The sequence below is a fragment of the Equus quagga genome, unplaced genomic scaffold, assembly GCF_021613505.1.
Source record: "Equus quagga isolate Etosha38 unplaced genomic scaffold, UCLA_HA_Equagga_1.0 203_RagTag, whole genome shotgun sequence".
NCBI lineage: Eukaryota > Metazoa > Chordata > Mammalia > Perissodactyla > Equidae > Equus > Equus quagga.
In genome coordinates this window covers 6,844,891-6,864,669 of record NW_025798627.1, presented here as the reverse complement: position 1 = coordinate 6,864,669, position 19,779 = coordinate 6,844,891, and positions in this window count along the sequence as shown.

The following is a 19,779-nucleotide window of genomic DNA, read 5'->3' as shown; positions in this document are numbered from 1 at the left end:
AGTGGTATTCAAACAGAGACAAGGGAAAGTTGTGGAAAACTCTACTCTACTCGTGGTAAGTCTTTGTTAACTTTTTAAAATAAAGACAAACAGAACAACAACAACATGAAGCCAATTATACCCCTAACAATAAGGACATCTATTTAACACGAGATAAATTGTTCAAAGTGTCGTAGTCTACCAAGTGTTCTGCTTGAATAGCTAAAATATATTCATCACTGTGAAATGTTTTTGGAATGGTCAAGACTTGAGTTTTTTATGCTCTATTTTAAATGATAGTGAGGAGACAACCATTTGGCCTGGAACCACAGACCTGAGAAGTCCACCTAGTGCTTCAGAAAAAACTGAAACCCTCATCCTCACAGGAGGCAGAAAAGCTGGCAAAACATATGCAGTTCTTACAACAAAGAGAGCCAGGTGTGCTCCCTTGGAATACGGTGTGCTCACTTGAGAGGGTTGAGAAGGGTAGAATATTCAAATGGTTCTAATTAATGTTTCTGTTGGTAGAAGGGCAAGCATTAACGCAAGCCCGTGGAGAATGTATGGCACTGCAGAGGTCCAGAATTCTCTAAAACCTTGTTGGCAGAAGAGAATCTATGGAAGGAGAAGGAACAGAGAATCATCAAATGCCAACTCTTAAAGGCAGCTAGGAGATCATTTTGCCCAAGGGGAGCTGAAGTCCAGAGCGATCAAATGATGTGCTCAAGTTCACATAACTCATCAGGGAAGGTGCTCTTTTTCTTCTAACTTGGACAGTCCTTTTCGGGGAAGAAGCAATTTTCCTCTACCCTTCTAGGTTCTTCTGGAGTAAGAATTGACTTGAGACAGATTAACAGGAGGAAATCAAGTTTGATATTGTATGTAAGAGAACCCCACATACACGAGAGAGTCAGAGACTCCACATATATGAGAGGTTCAGAGTCAGAAAGGTAAAATGAGGCATTTATGCCATCTTAAATGGAGGAATGGGATAGGAGCCTGAGGTTTCAGAGAGGAGGAGTGCAATTTACAGGATGACGAGAAGAGCAGAGGTTCACTAATTAGAGGTTTGCCATACCATCCAGATAGGTCATAAAAAGTTATTTCTGGTAATCAGTCTTGTTGTGGGCAAGGTTCCCAATTTAAAGTCTTTAAGGGAGAAGTAAAAGTTTCTCTTGAGCCCTCAGGGTCTTTATTGCTTTTGGTTCAAAATATTTCACGTGCCAAAGTGGCACATCTTGGGGATGCCTGTTCTGAACCCCTTCACGTTTCTGCTACATCATGTGGCATGCATCTCCCGTGTGCTCTTACTAGCAAGTGAGAAGTGTCCTCCCCTATCCGGCACCCTTCAAATTCCTTTAACTGCAAGCAACTTATTTTGTGATTCCAGGAAAAGGGGCTATAAATATTCTTTGAACCTGTCAAGATCTGCAAGCTAATTAGTGGAACTATTACTCTTTTTAAGCAAAAGAGAATGTTTGTTATTCTAGTTATGCTATACATAAGATGCTTTCTTTATTTAAAAAAGCATTTTTTTTGTAATTTATTGATTTATTCCAGAATTGCCTGAGCTAGTAATGCAATGGCACAGAGATAAAAGTAATATTTTCTCTTGAAGCTTCATGTCTGTAGGGAAGATTATTAAGATATTGAATTCTCTAGACATAAAATCCTTGACTATTTATGAGATTATATTCAATATAATTTTCCAGCACTGAATTAAGCCGGGTGCCAGTAGTGGGCAGATGAGCATTCTGAGCTCTTTTATGATTTCCCAATCTGACTCCACTCTAACTTTGCAACTTGTTATCCAACTTTATGACTCAAAACCCGCTCAAGCAGTCTAAGCGCTGGAGATATTTTCCATTATTGAATGTGCTGTTTTATATACTAGGTCTTGTGCTAACCACATTACACGCATTATCCCATTGTATATTCAGTGCAGACCTATCAGTTAGATAATATCCTATTTCTCATTTTCAGATATAGTAATCAGGATGCAGATTTATACTATCCTTATAATAAGTGGAAGAACCAATGTTGACACCCATGTCTATCTGAATTCACTGTGTCTGCACTTAATCACTATGTTACACTACAGATAAATTACTTTTTATGTCCCACTCCCAGGACACATGATGCAGTGTTATGCTCCCAGGTCCTTAGGTATACTAATCTCTAGAATTCAATTGACCAATATTTAGTCTGACATCTTCCACTACTGAAGTGTTTTCACACTTTAAGACCCTCACTACTGTCAATTTTTATGTGAAACCTACTTAGATGTTTGTAATTAGAACTAATCTATGAGATTCTCAAGTAATATTATGCAACTTATGAGAGTTTGAATGGCTACTCATTAAGCTATAAGCTACTTAATGATGGAACAAGAATTTACTTGTCCTTGAATCTCCATATCCTAGGTCAGCATGTAGAAATAAATATGGACTCAGTACAAATTGATTGAATTTAATTGAACAAAAGCCTGTACTAGAATATATTTTATAGCCCCTTCTCTATTTGTCTTTCTTCTGGTGTTGCCTCTGAAAAATAATAGTTTTGTGCCCAAGTAAGATATCTGTTTCCCTTTGGTGAAAAACTATTGTCTCTTGTTTTCCTTACAATGTTTTAATTTTCCATATTAAATTCTAAGTGGCTATCTCCATAAAGGAAAATTCACATAGGAATGAACAAAGATGAACAATTACATCTTCAAAACTATGTGTGAACGTGTGTGTGTTGTGTGAGGTAAGAGTGTACAATCAGAGAGTTACCCCTGAGGAACTGGGATATCTTCAGATATGCTGATCACCGCCCGCACACTGCAGGAAAGACCTTTTTGTCCTACTGCTAGTTTCTGATTTGGGGATGGGTGTGAAATGACAAGATGCCATTATAATTTTGCTTGCTCTCATTGTTCTAATGGGATCTGATGAATGTGTCCAATAATAGAGTGCATCTCATGCTTTAAGAAATAGAACATTTGTTTCACAAGGTAAGTGTTGACACTCTTTAATTTTGTTAGGGGAACTCCTGGAACACTTCAGAAGGTGAGATTCCTGTCTGGAGGCTGTTGAGCACTTACCTTTTTAATCCTTTACTCCATGTAAAGCTAAGTCAGAGTGCACCCAGACTTTCAAATATCTTACCCAAAAGAAAAACAGTAACTATTAGGAGAGCAGCTTGGCAGCAAAGTGAATTCACCTACTTTGGGGTTCCATTTGAAATTTGATGTGGAAGGTATATTTGAAGAAGCCAAATCTAGTCAAACAAGGCCAAATCTAACCAAGCTTATTCTTGGTCCTCAGAACTTTGACCCTGTTTTTACAGAGAGAGGTATCGATCTATGTCGACACTCTCCAACACTGAAATATCTGTTAAGCATTGCACAAGCCAATTTAATGTGTCTCCATGAGCTTGCAAATACAGTAGCCTGGTAAAGCACGTTGAAAGTGGTTAAGGGCAATATCACAGGGCTTTCTGACAAGATGGACTGCGTTTTATTTGAAAACATTGTCACACTCTCTGTATGTCAGTCCTGTCAGGAAGTAGAATCCAGTTGAGAGAGATTCAACATGGAGATTGAAATTAAGGAGTTACTTATGGAAACATAAACAAGGGAGATTATTATTACCCCTAACCTTAAAGGGAGGAGAAGAAGAAATTGTGAACCAGTGAAAACTGAAACCTTTCAGGGGGATGCCTCTGGACGGCAGTAGACAGAGTCTTAGTCACGGAGGGCTGGCTACAGCCTCTAAAGAAGATGCAGCTCAGAGCAGGGTTGGAGTAGGGAAGATATGCCACGAACTCTTTTTGTTTTTGCTCTCTGATCTCTTTCTTGTGCCTGCTTTGCAAAAATCCAAGGAGCTTGGGTAGTGGATTGTGTAAGAGTCAGCTTCTTGAAGTGTAGGAACAGAGAAGGGCACATAATCAATCTGAGAAGAGAAGGCGCTTAACAAAATAGAACCAGCCTATTCTCTGGTCGATGTCAAGCATAAGAAAAAATATAAAAAGAGAAAACCAAAATTTAATACTGTGGGAAAAAAGTCAAAATGAACTTCTCTATGGGGCAGAAATTGAACCACAATATGAAAAATTGAACATTCCTGTGGGCCAGGAACGACTGTGTGGGCCAGGAGGCTGTGGACCAACTACTAGTAGTTTAGTACCTGTGGCGAACATGATTGTAAACACGTTCAGTGCCTTCATTAGAGAAGGAGGCTACAGCTAATCCACTGTTTGAAGTAGTGCTGTGGACATAATCTTCTCTCAAATGGACAGCTTAAAGAATTTGCTGGCCACTGAGACACAGCCTCGGGGATCAGCAAATGACCAAAGTTCAAAATGAGCAAATCTTACAAATCTTATGAAAAAACTACTGTTAAGAAAGATAATGAGCAAAACTCAATAGCAAAAATGATTTCACTCCATATTCAGATTGCTTTATAATTTGCAAAATAATTGAATGCAAGTATAGTCAAGATTCTCTAAACAATGTTAGATGTAGTAATATAAATTATAAAAAGCATAAATGTATGAACCCAAAATTGAAAAATGGAACAAAATATGTTAATAGAATAAATACATATTTGGGTAGTTAAAACTGCGTAAACTTATAAACTCCATCTAAAAGAATTCAAATTTAAAGGTAGTCCTGTGGCATTCTCTCCAAGGCATAAAGATGCATACATGTGTGTGTTTATGTGTCAGTGTGAGTGTGTGTGCATGTGCGCAGAAATTGAGGTATTAATGCTAGATTGAGAGCATCAACGTACATGAATGAGAGTTTCAGAGAAAGAAAATAGAAACAGTAGCAGAGAAGCTACAGCAAAAGAGCCCTTGAAAATTTTCTGGAATTGAAGAAAGATCTGAGTCTTCAGATAAAAGGGCATGTCAACAACCAAACAATTAAAATAAATAAATCAATCCATTCTTGTTCCATTGGAGTAAAACTGCAAATATCAAGGATAAAAAGGCAATCAAAATCTACCACAGTCATTTCCTACTAAGGAATGACAAGTAGAATATTGGCTGACTTCTCACCAGCAACAATGTGTGTTGGAAAGCAGCAGATATATCTACAAAGTACTGGTGAAAAACAGAAATTGTACTTATAAAAATTAGCATTCAGTAGAGTGAAAAAAATGAAAATATTTTAGGTGTTTTAAAGATTAAGAGAACTTACCATGCCCAGACCATCACTAAAAGAATTATAAAAGCAGATTTTTTTTTCCCAATTGAAAACATTAGCAAGTAAAGCAGGCAGGGAGGGGCTCTGGGAGTTTACTTGGGAGACATGCTCCAGTTGATGTGTTGTACCTTTTTTGCATCTTGTCATAATTAATACTTGCTAAACAGCACACCAAAAGACCCGGATGGATCTGAGAGCTTCTGATGTCTTAGCATCAAGGCCTTTAATTATACAAGTGCATATAAAACACACACATTAGATAAGACAAGTGCCACTGTTACACAGATCCAAAATATCATGGTCAGGAGGGGAAGTGGACTTTTAAAAAATTAATTTATTTGTTTATTTTTTTGTAAGTTCCATGGGACCAGGGATCTTATCAATTTATTCTTTTTTTTAATTGAGATATAATTGACATATAAAAGGACATCTTTCTAAGGAAAAAAAATCCCAAAGGGAAAGCATGGGATGTAAGAAATAGGGTGCAAAGGAATCAGTTAATGGGTATAAGATGATGGTAAATTTAGTTTATTATAAAAAGGAACAATATGATCTTCATATACAAATAAGTAAAACTAAACTTTAGGCAATAACAGAAAGATTGGTAAAGTGAGGAATTATGTAATAGTTTAAACTTGTTAAGATCCATATTGCCTTTTAAAGGAGATTAGAAAAAATGAATAACTTTAAGAACTTTATAAATAAATATTTAAAACCAAGGGTGCATTTTAAAAAATTGTTTTTTCCATGTTTTAAAGATCTGGAAGAAACCAAAGAGAAATATATTTGTAGCATCTAGACTATTAGAAGGATACAGAGGCACAACAAAAAATATTATTAATCTAGTGTGGTAGGAATAAAGAAAAGAAGAATCAATATAAACATACGATAAACAGAAAATATAAAATAGGTACAATTACATTAATTATTTCAATAACTGTAAAATATTTAATATTATTAATCGTATAAAATTGAAATCCAGTTATAATCTGTTTGTAGAAGAATATTTCAAGACAAAGCATACAGAACAACTAAATTAATGTAAGAAAAATGATATATTATTCCAATCTATGAACAAGGTATAAGCGTTTTTTTAATAACATGATGATAAACTTTATGTTTTGCAAAATTGCTCATGAAAAATGACAGGGCATGGTTAAGATGGTAAATTTTATATTACATATGCTTTACCATGGTAAAAAAAATGAGTACATCTCTATGCTTCCATTAAAGTTCAACACGGACACACACACACACAAAATGATAGGGTTTATTGGAAAAATAATATTGGAGCAGAATACTCAAAGTCTAGTAACTACATAATTAATTAAGAGGGTATAAAGAAATCCAAATATGTCATAAATCACAAATAATGTAAATGGACTAAATTAGCAAGTTAAAAAGAGAATGTCATAATATATTTAAAAGTCTGCAAATCCAATTCAATAAATGTTAATTTATTAATTAAATGTTAATTTATCTTAATTTAATAGTTACACCTAAAATATTATGACGTGGAAAGATTGAAAAACATGTAATATTGACACTAAATTAAAGAGACCAATGGAAAAAGATAATCAGAGAAATGCTATACTACTACATGTCTGCCAGAATGGCTAAAATGACAAAGACTAACAATACTAAGGATTAGTGAGGATGTGGAAAAATGGCACGACTCCAAGGACTGCCACTGGCATGTAATGGGCAGAGGCCAGGTTTGCTGCTAAACATCTTACCACGCACAGGACAGCCCCCTATAGCAAAGAATTATCTTGCCCAAAATGTTAATAGTGCTGAGGTTGAGAGATCCTGGTATAAACGCAACAGAGATCCGTAAACATATGTATCCAAAGTGCTTGTATCAATGAGAGCTGATGAACATACAACCCTTTGAGACTGAATTTTGAGAGCTTACTTGCAATGTGTGCTGGCATTTCTACTCAAAACTCCCACCATGGTTCCATGTCAAATCTTATTGGTCACAGCAAAGGTAGCAGTATCTTCCTTGTCAAGAAAGTAAAACTGGACTTTCCTATCTTTCACAGGAGCAAAGTGAGACAAGCACTTATCCCTCTAGATTGCTTATTGGTAAAACTGGATAATGCTAACAGTTTAAGATTGTCTATTACAGATGGCTAAGATAGGCATTGTTTTACTTTTTTTGTGACCTGGAAGTGACAGGTGTAGCAAGAACTGACCCCATTTGATATGTTCAGGCAGTTAAACACCAGACTCTGTCATTGAAAGAAACAGAGTTTTATTTTCAGAGAGGCCACAAACATTGGTTAACCACAGAGATTTTTGCCGTGTTTTATATTCTTGGTGAAAATGGATAGGCCACTTTTAAAACTGTAGAAAAATATAATTATTAAAAGTGAATATATTATTCTTTTAATCATAATACTTTCATAATGAGGATCATCTTATGATCCACAAATCGATAGCAAAAATTCAATCTAGTCACTTTGACTATTTAAATACTCAGTGTCCAGTTTATCCCACACAAAAAAGGCTACGGTATTTGGTATTTGACATGAACAGAATAACTGAAGTGTCCACACACGATTAGTTTTATCTGATATGTGCATCTATATCTATAGACATATCTATGTCTGTGTAAAGCTATATACAGGTCTACATTAAGGTCCATATAAAGGTGTATATAAAGACCTCTTTAAAAGATTGTTAATCCTTTCTATATTGACAAAGTTAAACATAGTAAGTATCTTATGGTGAGGGATGAAGTTTTATAGTCTCTTTATATATTTTCATGTAACATAGTATCAAGAGCAAATCTAAGCAATTGGTAGACACTCTAAGCAAAAGGAAGATGATTGGCAACAGACATTAGCTCAGGGCCAATCTGCCTCACCAAAAAAAAAAAAAGGAAGGAAGAAATTTGTTGAATCAAGTAGCAGACTCAGGTTGCAAAATCGCTATATAGATTAACTATAGGAATCTATGAAGCACCAGAAAATTGTCACATGGACACTTAGATTCTGTTAGAAAACAACAGACTTCTGTAACCTAAGCTGCTCTTTTTCTGGATGCTTAGGATATTTTCCACGTGGATTTGCTTTACACGCAACGTTTAGTTATTCATTATCAAGTTAGAAAATATCTAAGGAAATAAACAGTTGCAGAGAATCCTGTTGCCTAAATATCACTCATACAGGGAAATTATCTAAATATAGTTTTGAAATCCTGGGTGGGTGTCATAGTCTTGCTGTGGATTTGTGAGGTGCAAGACACCAGTGCAGCTGTCTTAAGAAGAATCAGAACATTGTTTCCAGATTTCAGTTCTTTGCACTGTATGTAATACTGCTGTACTTGCAGCTTTGTATAACGGATCAAGACTGTGATTGCGTAAGGTAGTGTGTCCAAGGAAAATGCGATGCTTTTTTTATCTAAGCCATGAAAATTACTTACATAGTGAATTGTCCATCTGCACAGGCTTGGAATAGGAACAATATAGATATCACATTTGAACGAATTTTACCTTTTTAGGAGTTTTCCAGTAAACCATTCATAAAATCCATTTTTGCAGTTGATCTCAGTCACTGGGTTTCCCGAACATTTTTCCCAGAAAAAGAACTTTCTACTTTTTTCTCTATTTCACTGTGCACAGAGGAGTAAGCTTGACTTTAAACAAACTAAGGACCAAATTGTCACATTATCAGCTGTATGTGGGACATAAGTCAAAGGTCAATTGCATGCTATACACAGCACAGTGGCCAACTGCCCAAGTCCCTGATGCTTGCTGTCTTTTTATGTTGAAAGGAAGATCCTGAGAATTTAATTTACTCTAATTTAAGAATTCTAAGAAATCCATTAAGATTCACTATATCGAGAATCATTGAGGTAAATGTTATATTGGGCTGAAAACTTAAGTATCTTTACGCATTTCTTGCCTGTTCATCATCGTGTATGTTCATTATAACATAACATTGATTATGCTTGCTTAGAGTTGGGAATGAGGGAGGATTGGAGATAATAGCTAAAGTGCACAGTATTTCTTGAGGTGATGAAAATGCCCTAAGATCGATTGTGGTTGCACAATTCCATGACTATGGTAAAAACCATTAAATTCCACATGTTATGGGTGAATTGTGAGTTGTACGAACTGTATCTCAAATAGATGGTAGAAAAATAACCTCCTTCCAGGCATGTTGCATAAAATACTACGTCATTTAGTAAGAAGTATGATTAACATATATTGAGTGTTTAATGTGTCCCAGCCAGCATCCTAAATGCAATGCATATATTTAATGCTTTTCATGTTTTATCTCATTTAACCCTCAAAACCTTATGATGTTGGTGTATTATTATTATTACTATTAGTATTCTCATTTTATTGATGAGAAAACTGAGACACAGAGAAATGAAATAACTTCAACAAGGATACACAGCTAAATTAGATTTCTCCTCCTGGGTGGAAAGCAGCAAATTCAATAAAGTAGGACACAGTATAGTGACAGTGGGCCATAGAAACACAGTTCAATTTTTAACAATGTCCTAAAGCACTGAGCAAGAGCTTCTGTGTACTCTCTTTTCTCAGGTTCCAAAGCTTCATTTAAACCTTTCAGAGAAAAATGCCTGCAAACGATAAAATTGATACATGAGAAAAAAAAAAAAACACCTGTAAAGCATCTCCAAAATGGTTCCCACATTTATTTCTATAAATTACAAATTCTGTGTATGTGTTTGTAAGTTCATTTTGTTCATCAATTTGAACCAGGCTTTCAGCAGAGTTAAATGCACAAGCAAAGTTTTTCTATGTGGTTAGGTATATAAGAACACGAAAACGCTATGTGATACGTAATTTCCAAATTAAAAAATGAAAATGAAAGGTGATAAAATTACATACTGACAGACAAATTATTAATTTGTGAGATAAGTCATCTGTCCTATACTAATCTAGGTTTTATGGTTACAATTTAAACTTTCAAGTGAGCTTAAAAAATACATTTTTTAGAGGATGCAAGAGGTAAACACAGTCCTGGGGAGGAAATGAAGTCCAGCTGAAGTCTGAGCTGAGAAGCAATGAATCAAAGCTTCTTTCTCAATCTTCCAGGGCTTGCGTGGTCTTTCACGCATCTAGATCACTTCTTACACTGCCTCCGTCTTTATCGTCTGTTTATCTACTTCTTGAGTAACTTGTATTCCATGTGTTCAGATATGGCAGCCTAAGTCACAATGTTATTTTATTTCATAAACTCTAAACAATGGCTAACCGCAGACTGTGTCTTGTAATTCTGAATTTTGAAAGAAGGAATCTGATGAGTCAGTGCTAAACCATTAAATTGTCTAATTTTGGATCAAATGTATATCCCATCCAGAGCCCAGGGTGCAGAATCCTGTAGTTCATAGATGTGTCTCTCCAAACTTTCTAGAAGGAGCCCTGGGATGGGCATCCACAAAGAAAGATTTGAGAAAATATATTTTTACTTTTTTGTTTAAAGTTATAGCCTAGAAGAGTGAGAAGACCATATTTCCAGAAGTGCCTTAGCTTTTTGTTCTTTATTACAGGTGACGTCTAAAGAAAGAAGATTAATATTTTCTGACCTGAGCTATTGCCAAATATAAACCCTGATATAAAGTGTGATCCCAGACTTACAACTTGTGTCTGGAAAAATATAATTCCCCCAAACGAGAATTAAAAGAAAAAGTCAGAAGGAGGAAAAATTACTGGTAACATTGTTGGCCAACTTTTTGCATATTAGAACAAATTATCACAATGTGCCTATTACAAGGAAATGACAGCAAAAATAACGATGAGTTAATAAAGACTGGGATCCTGCCATGATTTCCTGCGATGCACACCTGTTTTTCTCTAATGTAGAGTTAGTCATGGCTCAAGTTTTCAAAGTCTTTAAAAAACGTACAAAACAACAGATCGCAAGAATAAGATTATAATAGCAACCTTCAGGCATTAACGCAATTATAGTTCACTGGTTTATCACATGCAGAGTTGCCTCCTCCTCATCCTCCAAGCACATAGGCTGTGTACTCAAAGTAATTCAGTTTGCTTTTATATTTGATGAAGACTATTACATTGGTGAAAATTCAAATGTCAGAGAAAGTTTTTTACTATATTAAGAAGTGTGACATTAACTACAGCTCTTTTGGCAAGAATTTATATTCTGGAAATGAAATATTTAACCTCTAACATAGCTGTACTCCCATCACGTCTAGGGTACTGCCAAGGTTGGAAGGTACTGACGTTCCTTGCAGAGAGCAGCTAGGATGTAGTGACCAGGTCTCTGAAACCCGGGTTCTAGAATGAGAAATTAGAAAGAGAAAGAGTAAGGGCTACTAAATATGTATTTAAAAATGGCAATTATCTTTCCAAATTTTTGTACTGTCTGGATCTTGAGAAGTACAAGCTCTAACACCTGTTCTCCAGATATGCACAGCTGTTAGGAATGTGTGGGACTACCAAATTTTGGTTTCTGTATTGCAATCCAGAAGCATCTTTAACTGCTAATCCAACCCCTAAAATATGTTGCTGTGTTTATTTTTTTTTTTCCAGATTCTGTGTTGATTCTTATCCCAGTGTGGAAAGTTTTACAATTTTTCAGTAATTGTCATTTATAAAATGTATATAATACTACTAAGTTCTTATATATAACCCAAGATGACTCAATTCGTTTATTGAAAAGTATTTGAATTTAATAAGAACCTTTACTTGTAGGCTGATGACTCTACATAATTTCACAGAATTTGTTTAATCTTTTTCATTCTTAAATTGGTAGCTTTGGCATTTAATAGACTGACAAAATGCAGAGTTGCTTTTAGATTCACTAACGAGTTGATGTTCATTAAGTGGGGAGAAAGATTGCAAATGAAAAAGAATTCGAAGTGTTATCTAGCACTAAATAAATTCTTCTAAAACTTAGTTGAGATCCTAAAAGAAATCTATAAGTGTCTGGAAGTATCTTGTCTACTTTTCTTTCCGGGAAACAAGAAAAAAATGATGTTTCTTAAGTAAGGGGATACAGGGCAAGAACTGGAGTCAATGGACATTTCCTATTTTTCTTGCCTCGTTTACTTGAGGCACTCATGTACTTTAGACAAGTTGGAGAAGAAATGTTTTACAAGATTTTCCTTATAGATAGAGTCCTAGACTGTAATAGTTTGTGTGGAGTTAGAAATTAAGACAATGTGTTTCTGCTAATGGGCCTCTCAAGATCCTGTCTTGGGCGGTAGAGAAAGGTGGGAGTCCAAAGTTGAGTGGAGGAATTCAGGCTTGGTTCCTGGTTCCAGCCCCATTTTGCTACATGCTAACTGTGTGTTCTTGGACAGTTACTTTCCTGTTTTCATGAGTTTCTATATCTTATTATAAAAATGTAGGAGAATAGATCAACTTTATTAGGACTATTGTGATTAGGTGACAACATGCTAATAGACCTATGCATATCACTTCCTTATCCTTTTTATTATCTCTACAGAAGAAATGGGACAGAGACCGTCTCACATTGCAATCTCTTTGGGGGAAAGAGATCAGTTGTACCTTTCTTTCTATCTTTCAGATTTTGGCCTGGCACCTTATTCACTGTAGGCAATCTATAATTGTGGATTAAGTTAAATTAAGTCCACTTCTTATATTAAGCACACAATTGCTAAGTGGACAATGTATAACTGATTGACATTTTCCTGAGATATAAGGCCCAAGAGGATGCAAGAAGGGAGGCAAGAAGCATTTTCACACCATGAAATTAAAACTATAATTTTGGTTGATAGTATTTAAAGCAAATTAATTGGTCAAAGTCTGTGCCATTCTGGCCTTCTTTGTCTTTCCATAATAAATTGAAGACATTTGATTCTATATCTCTTTGTGACCTTGATAAATTATTTGCTAATGTTCCATTTCTACATTTATAAAATAAAAGGATTGAACTAATAGTCAACTAGGGGATGTTCAAAATACCTTTGTCTTAAAAGTATTAGAATTGTGTAATCTATAAACACTCAAAAGTTTTCCTGTAGTGCTTGGTTCTCTCATGCTGCCCTGATATATATATATATATATTCTGTGTTATCACGTTGTATAGAATTGTAAGATTTGAAATGACTGTGTGAGAATTTAGGCCATTCCCTAGGGAAAGAGATTATAGAGAGATTACGTATCTATTGTTACATGTTTCATGGTTTCTCAATATTTTTTTTCCTTTTTTGCTGAGGAATATCCTCCCTGAGCTAACACTGGTTGCCAATCCTCCTCTTTTTTTGCTTGAGGAAGATTAGGTCTGGGATAACATCTGTGCCAATCTTCCTCTATTTTTTTTTTATATGTGGGACACCACAATACGGCTGGTGAGTGGAGTAGCTTGGCGCTGGGTTCCGAACTGGAGAACCCAGGCCACGGAAGTGGAGCATGCAGAACTTTAACCACTCAGCCTCTGGGCCGGACCCATGCTCTCTCAATACTTAGGGAAAGTTTACTAAATTTTTTCTATACAATTTTAAGTTTAGTCTTCCTAATTCCTTCTTCAGCAGAAAAAAAAAAAAAAGAATACTGATAATAATTAATATTTGTTTAGTACTCTGGGGCCCTTGCAAAATGGGTTTATATGCTATATTTCACTTTATCTTTTCAGTGATCTTTTGTGGTACGTATTATCATGATTTACCAAAAAAAAAAAAAAAAGGCTACAGCATATCTTGTTTCATTCACATACTTGAAGGTTACTAGAAATACTTACACTAAATTTCCTCCTTGAGAGAACAATAGCACCAGGTCATTGCTGAAGGTTAAAGTTTTTGGTAATTGCTTTTGGACTTAACAAGCATGTTTTCCCGACCATGAATATAATGACAAAGGTGAATTATAGATGAATTTTAGAGAAGAAAATAAACCATTCGTAATCAAAATACTCAAGGACATTTATGATAAGCAGTTTGTCATATTTCCTTTCACTCATAGAAAACTTTCCATTCAATTTTGAAGATACCTGTGCATGTGCATGTAGGTGTGTGAAAAATGTGTGCATATGAAAAAATCCAAGCATGTGAGTACTCACCATTCATTTTAAGAAAGAGACAATTGCCAATAACTTTGAAATTCCCTCGGCCCTCCCCGAGCCAATCCTCCTCTGTTCCCAAATAAATAATACTATTCGGAATATTAAGTTGTCATTGTATTGTGTCTTCACAGACCACCCCACTGCCCCCGATTTACACATGTGAACATATATCTTAGGCAAAGATCATTTGGTTTTGCATGATTTTGAACTTAATATAAATGAAACCATACTGTGTTTTTCTGGACTTGCTTTTTTCTCTCAATTTTATGTTCATAAGTTTTATCAATGTGATGTCTATGGTTATATGTCATTCATTTTCACTAGTATGTAATATACTACAACTTATATACACATTCTTCTGTAGACTGACTATGGATTTAGACCTATACATATTTTCACAATTGAGATCAAAGTAATCTATAATTGATGTGGCTTTTTTACCACTTATGTTTTAAGATAAATCTGTATGTTAACTAAAAACTGCTTTTGAGAATAATTTTAATGATGTATGAGTTTTATATATGTATCATAATTTTCATAAGCCATTCCCTAACGGCAGAATTTGATTTTTCTTCCAGTTTTTCCCTAATAAGAGTAACATTATGAATTTCTTCATATTTAAATTTTTCTTTAATGCTTTATTTCTTATTATTTCCTAAGGATAGATTCCCAGAAATAGAAATATTGATTCAAAGGGAGTAAGTGTTTTTGTGGTATTTTAATACTCATTGAAAAATTTTTTTATGAGATTGAACAACATTTTACTTCTACAAATTCTATATGAAAATAGGCTTTGACTGAATCCTCTTATCCTTGACTATTTTCAAAAACAGACAAATAAAAGGCAAACAAAAACTGCCAATTTTTTAGGCAAAAATTTGTATTATATTATTTTCATTTGCATTAATAAAATGAAGGATAATTCACTATTTGTTTTGTCCTCGTCTGTAAAGTGTGTGTTTATATAATTTGCCCATTTCATCCCACTGCATACTTTCTTCCTAGTATTTTTAAAAGGAGGCAGGACCACTATTCTTCAGTGACTCATTTGATCATGCAGATGGTGCCAACCATAAAATGGTTTGTTTTCTTGAACTGAATTGATTACTTTCTTGTGAAAGAACCCAGGGAAAGGAATTCTAAGTGATGTGGCTTGTCCAATTCCCAGAAGCACAATGATTTCAATAGGAAGAGTTATTTTTGGTGATGGAGTTTTCAGAAGAAAATATTTATATGTCTCTGAAAAGTCGGTTTTCACATGCAAATTTACTCTCTTACGTTATATAAAGAGTCCAGTTGTGGAATTGCCTCATATTTTTCCATCACTGACATTTCAATATCCTTTTATTTCTTTCTAATCTCTTTTTCTGTTCTACTCAGCTCATGCAAACCAACATTGGACCCAGATCAAATTTCTAAAGATATTTACTTAATGTTTTTTCCCTCTTACAAATGAATAAGAATTACTTTCAAAAGCCCAAGTATATGAGTTAGATCTTGGCATTACGTTCAAGACATTCACTTTTCTTTTCTAATAACTTCTCTCAGATCCCTACATATTTTAAACTCCCATTTCTACTCACTCAGTGCAGTGAGCTCTTTCTAATCATGCTTGTTTACTACAGATGCTCACTAACAAATAGAGGTTTTAAGCCTGTTCAAACAGATGACAAATTTCAGTATTTTATTGATGCTTAGTTCAAGTATGTTGGAGTTAGGCCATCCTGGATTAAAACCCCATCTTCATCATCTTTTACTGTGTAAACTATTAGTTGTATCACACTGGCCACTTCTCCTAGCTTCGGCATTGTGAAGATTCAATGATATAATTAGAAAAAGAGTGCGCACAATGGAGGGCAGAGAAAGTAATCACTAATCAGTTTCTATCAGAAGTCGTCTAAACACTTTTAGTATCTTTTGTTTGCCGTATTTTGAAGGAGACGAACAAAAAAACACATTTTAGAAAACAAAATGAACTCTAAACAACAAATGGCTTATTTAATGAAATATGTGCAAATTCTAGTTCCTAGATTAGTGGAGTGACTACTTCATGGAGATTTATTTTCCTGTTGTCTTTAGGATAAACCCTAAGGCCATGGGTTCCAACCTGTGGTTCACAGATTCTGAAGATTCTGCAGACTTAACTTAGGGGCTCACGGCAGTAAAGACCAAATACATAGGATTCTGTCTCTCCTCTGCCAGAGCAGCTTCAGTTCTATCAGTTTTTTGTTTTTGTTTGTTTGTTTGTTTGTTTGTTTTTAAGGTAGATTAGCCCTGAGCTAACTACTGCCAATCCTCCTCTTTTTGCTGAGGAAGATTGGCCCTGAGCTAACATCCATGCCCATCTTCCTCTCCTTTATACGTGGGACGCCTACCACAGCATGCCTTTTTGGCAAGCAGTGCCATGTCCACACCTGGGATCCAAACCAGTGAACCCCGGACTGCCAAGAAGCAGAACGTGCAAAGTTGACCGCTGCGCCACGGGCCCAGCCTCAGTTCTATGGTTTTTATGTAGAAAGAGCATTTTGTCTTTTGTAGGAGGCTGCTATTTTGCTTCCAGATGTCAAAACATCTCTGAGATTGGTCTCTCAACTATGCCCCATCAGAGACTTTGGAAGATGCACAGAAGGAGCCCCACAATTTGGGGGCCACTGCAAATTGAAAATGCAGGGCCCTTTGTTGAAAATTTATTAGGATTTCAAGGCAGTGACAGCAGAGCATTAAACTAAACCTGAGACTCTTCAAACCTGGGTCTCTTCCAGGTGTAGGGACTGCCCAGTTTGCACACCCATGAAGACAGCCCCGAAGATGGGACAGGAAGAGGCCCAGGCAGACACATGTGTACAGGATTCTACTGCTGGGGCCTGGCAGGAAGGGAAGGGAGGCAGGATGCTGCCAAGTCCTTCTCAGAATCGACGGATTCCTCCTTTCCCACTTCTGCCACCAGTACCTCCGGGCTTCTCAGCCAGGAACTAGCAGGTTGGAATGGTTTGCAGGGATCGTATCACCGCAGCCCTGTTTTGACGGAAAATGATGAAAAGGTAAATCAGCTTTAACATGTTAAACTAGGAGAAATGGAAATATTTGAACAGCTGTTTGTACTGATATATATTCTTGAAGTGTTCTCTACTTCATTAAAAAATTGATAAAATATTTTTAAAAATTTATTTAACACTGGGCAAATTGACTCTGGGAGGCATTCATCCCCTAGTAGAAAGAGTCACTTGAACATGAATGTCCAGTAGGCTGCTGTTTCATGGTTTATTTTTTTCTTACTTATTTAGGTTTTTAATGCAGGCATAGCTGTAAATCTTGCATATTGCATTGGGATGACAGCTCAGCAATGTCAATGCTGTAGCCCTCAGGAAGCAGAGAGCATGGGATGACGTGAGAGCTCTGATTATGTGTCTCCACCTTAACTCGGGATGGCAAAAGGAGACAGATAACACAAAACAGTTCCTTTCCTAGTCAAGGGTTCATTTTTCAGCCTCTTTCTCCTGGGTCTACTTCGAGGATGCCACTTTCTATAAGCTTTGATTTAAGAGGCCTACTCTTTGGGATATCAGGCTGCCAGTTGTCAGATACCTCCCGATTTCTATTTGATGGGCTATTCTCTTGCAATACAGAAGCTGAATTGCAAGGAATCTTTGTCAGAGGACTCTCATAAAAATAAAACAAAATTAAAATAACAACCGCTTGAAACTAGTTAGAGAGGTACAGCATTGCAGCATCTGACATTCGGTCCAAACTCTGCATTTATGGATCTGGATGCTGTGCTGCTCTGCCCAGACCTCGCCTCCAGCACTGAGGTGCTCATTCCTCAGCAGCAGGAAGGATGTCAGCTCAGCTTGCAGCTGAATTCCTCCCTGGGAACTGCCTTGGCTTAGGAGAGAGACCCCAGGGCAGCCCATCTTTGATGAGTGGCAGACACAGGGTGTAAAAGGTCATCCTCTCACCCTACCGGGGAACACCTCTGAGGGCTGAGCCAGTTGGAGGGCTTCCTGTGGAGTTGGCTGAGGCTTTTGCTGTAGCTGGATCACAGACTTCTCCCTTGATCCACCCTGCTTTCTGCCCTTTCTCCCACAGGTGTCGATCTCAACAGCAGGACTAGCTACATCTGTGTGGCACCCAGTACAAAATGAAAATATGCGCCCCTTGTTCAAAAACCAGAAAAAAGTTTCATTAAAGTTTCACTAAACTATAAAAGTTTTACCTTTTTGCCATGATATCTCTCAACTTGTCTGTCTTTAAAAAATTTTTTATTTGCTCCTTGTCACTATAAGTAGAGAAAAATTAAACATTTAAATACTAACATGCATTTTACTGTTCATCTTCATTTTGTGCGATGTCTGTTTTAAACACAAACATAAAGGCCTTTAACTCATATGCAGAATCACTGAAATTACATAATTTATTTTGTCATACCTCATATATGCATGGATATCTAGTCATCACTTTCTCTGTGCTCCCTTTACATCTCTATATCCCTCTACACAAGTAATTTGCCCCAGAATTAAGTAGAAGAGAGTGAAGGCAGCATTTAGACAATCCTGAGTTGGGAGGTATGGAGCACTTACTAAGATCGTTCTGAGAAATCTTTACTAGCTGTGATCGAAAGTAAGAGAAGCTTCCCCACAGCACAGAAATATTGGTTTCCTTTAACAATGCCACGCCAGCACAAGTGCATGGTATTGTTTATACAAACCATTTAAGACATCTAACACATTTTGATTGAGTGTAATATTTAGGTAATATGAGCAGTAATGGAAACAGTAAGCATTTGTATCAAAGTAATACAATTTGGAGAATAGGAATTTTAATTATTTATGTGTTAGATAAATGAGATTGGAACCACATTCTTTATGAGGTAATATGCACCTTTGTGAGGTCCTTTTACAGGTCTCGAAAATACCGAGCCACATGCAGTGTCATTTGTCACCTTTTATATGAATCAGAAAGTTGTGAGTGTTCTCAGTTTCAGTGCTACGTACTTTATTTCCCAGGCATATTCTTAGTGTGTGTATCACTTCTATTGTATTTCATTAACAGAAAATATAAATATATTTACTAAAAAGTATTACCATAATAACTAAATAAATTTATTTAGAAATAAAATATCCGGAATAGAATCGTTTTTTGTGTGTGGGGGGGGTGAGGAAGATTTTCCTTTAGCTAACACCTGTTGCCAATCTTCCTCTTTTTTTCCCTTTGCTTGAGCAAGAGTGGCCCTGAGCTAACATCTGCACCCATCTTCCTCTATTTCATATGTGGGATGCCTCCACAGCATGGCTGATGAGTGGAGTAGGTCCACGCCCAGGATAAGAACCCACGAACCTGGGCCACCAAACTAAGCATGCAGAGTTTTAACCACTGGGCCACAGGGCCAGCCCCTGAATAGAATCTTATGAGAAGTGTTTTAAGTTATATCATTTGGGAGAAAGTATTGACAGCTTCTTTTTTAATCATATTAAGAAAGTTAATATAATACAATAATTCTCACTTTATAGATCTGTACTACTTATTACTGAATTAATTAGTAAAGGTCGTATTTATACACTTTTTTTTTCACTAAGTTCAGCAGAG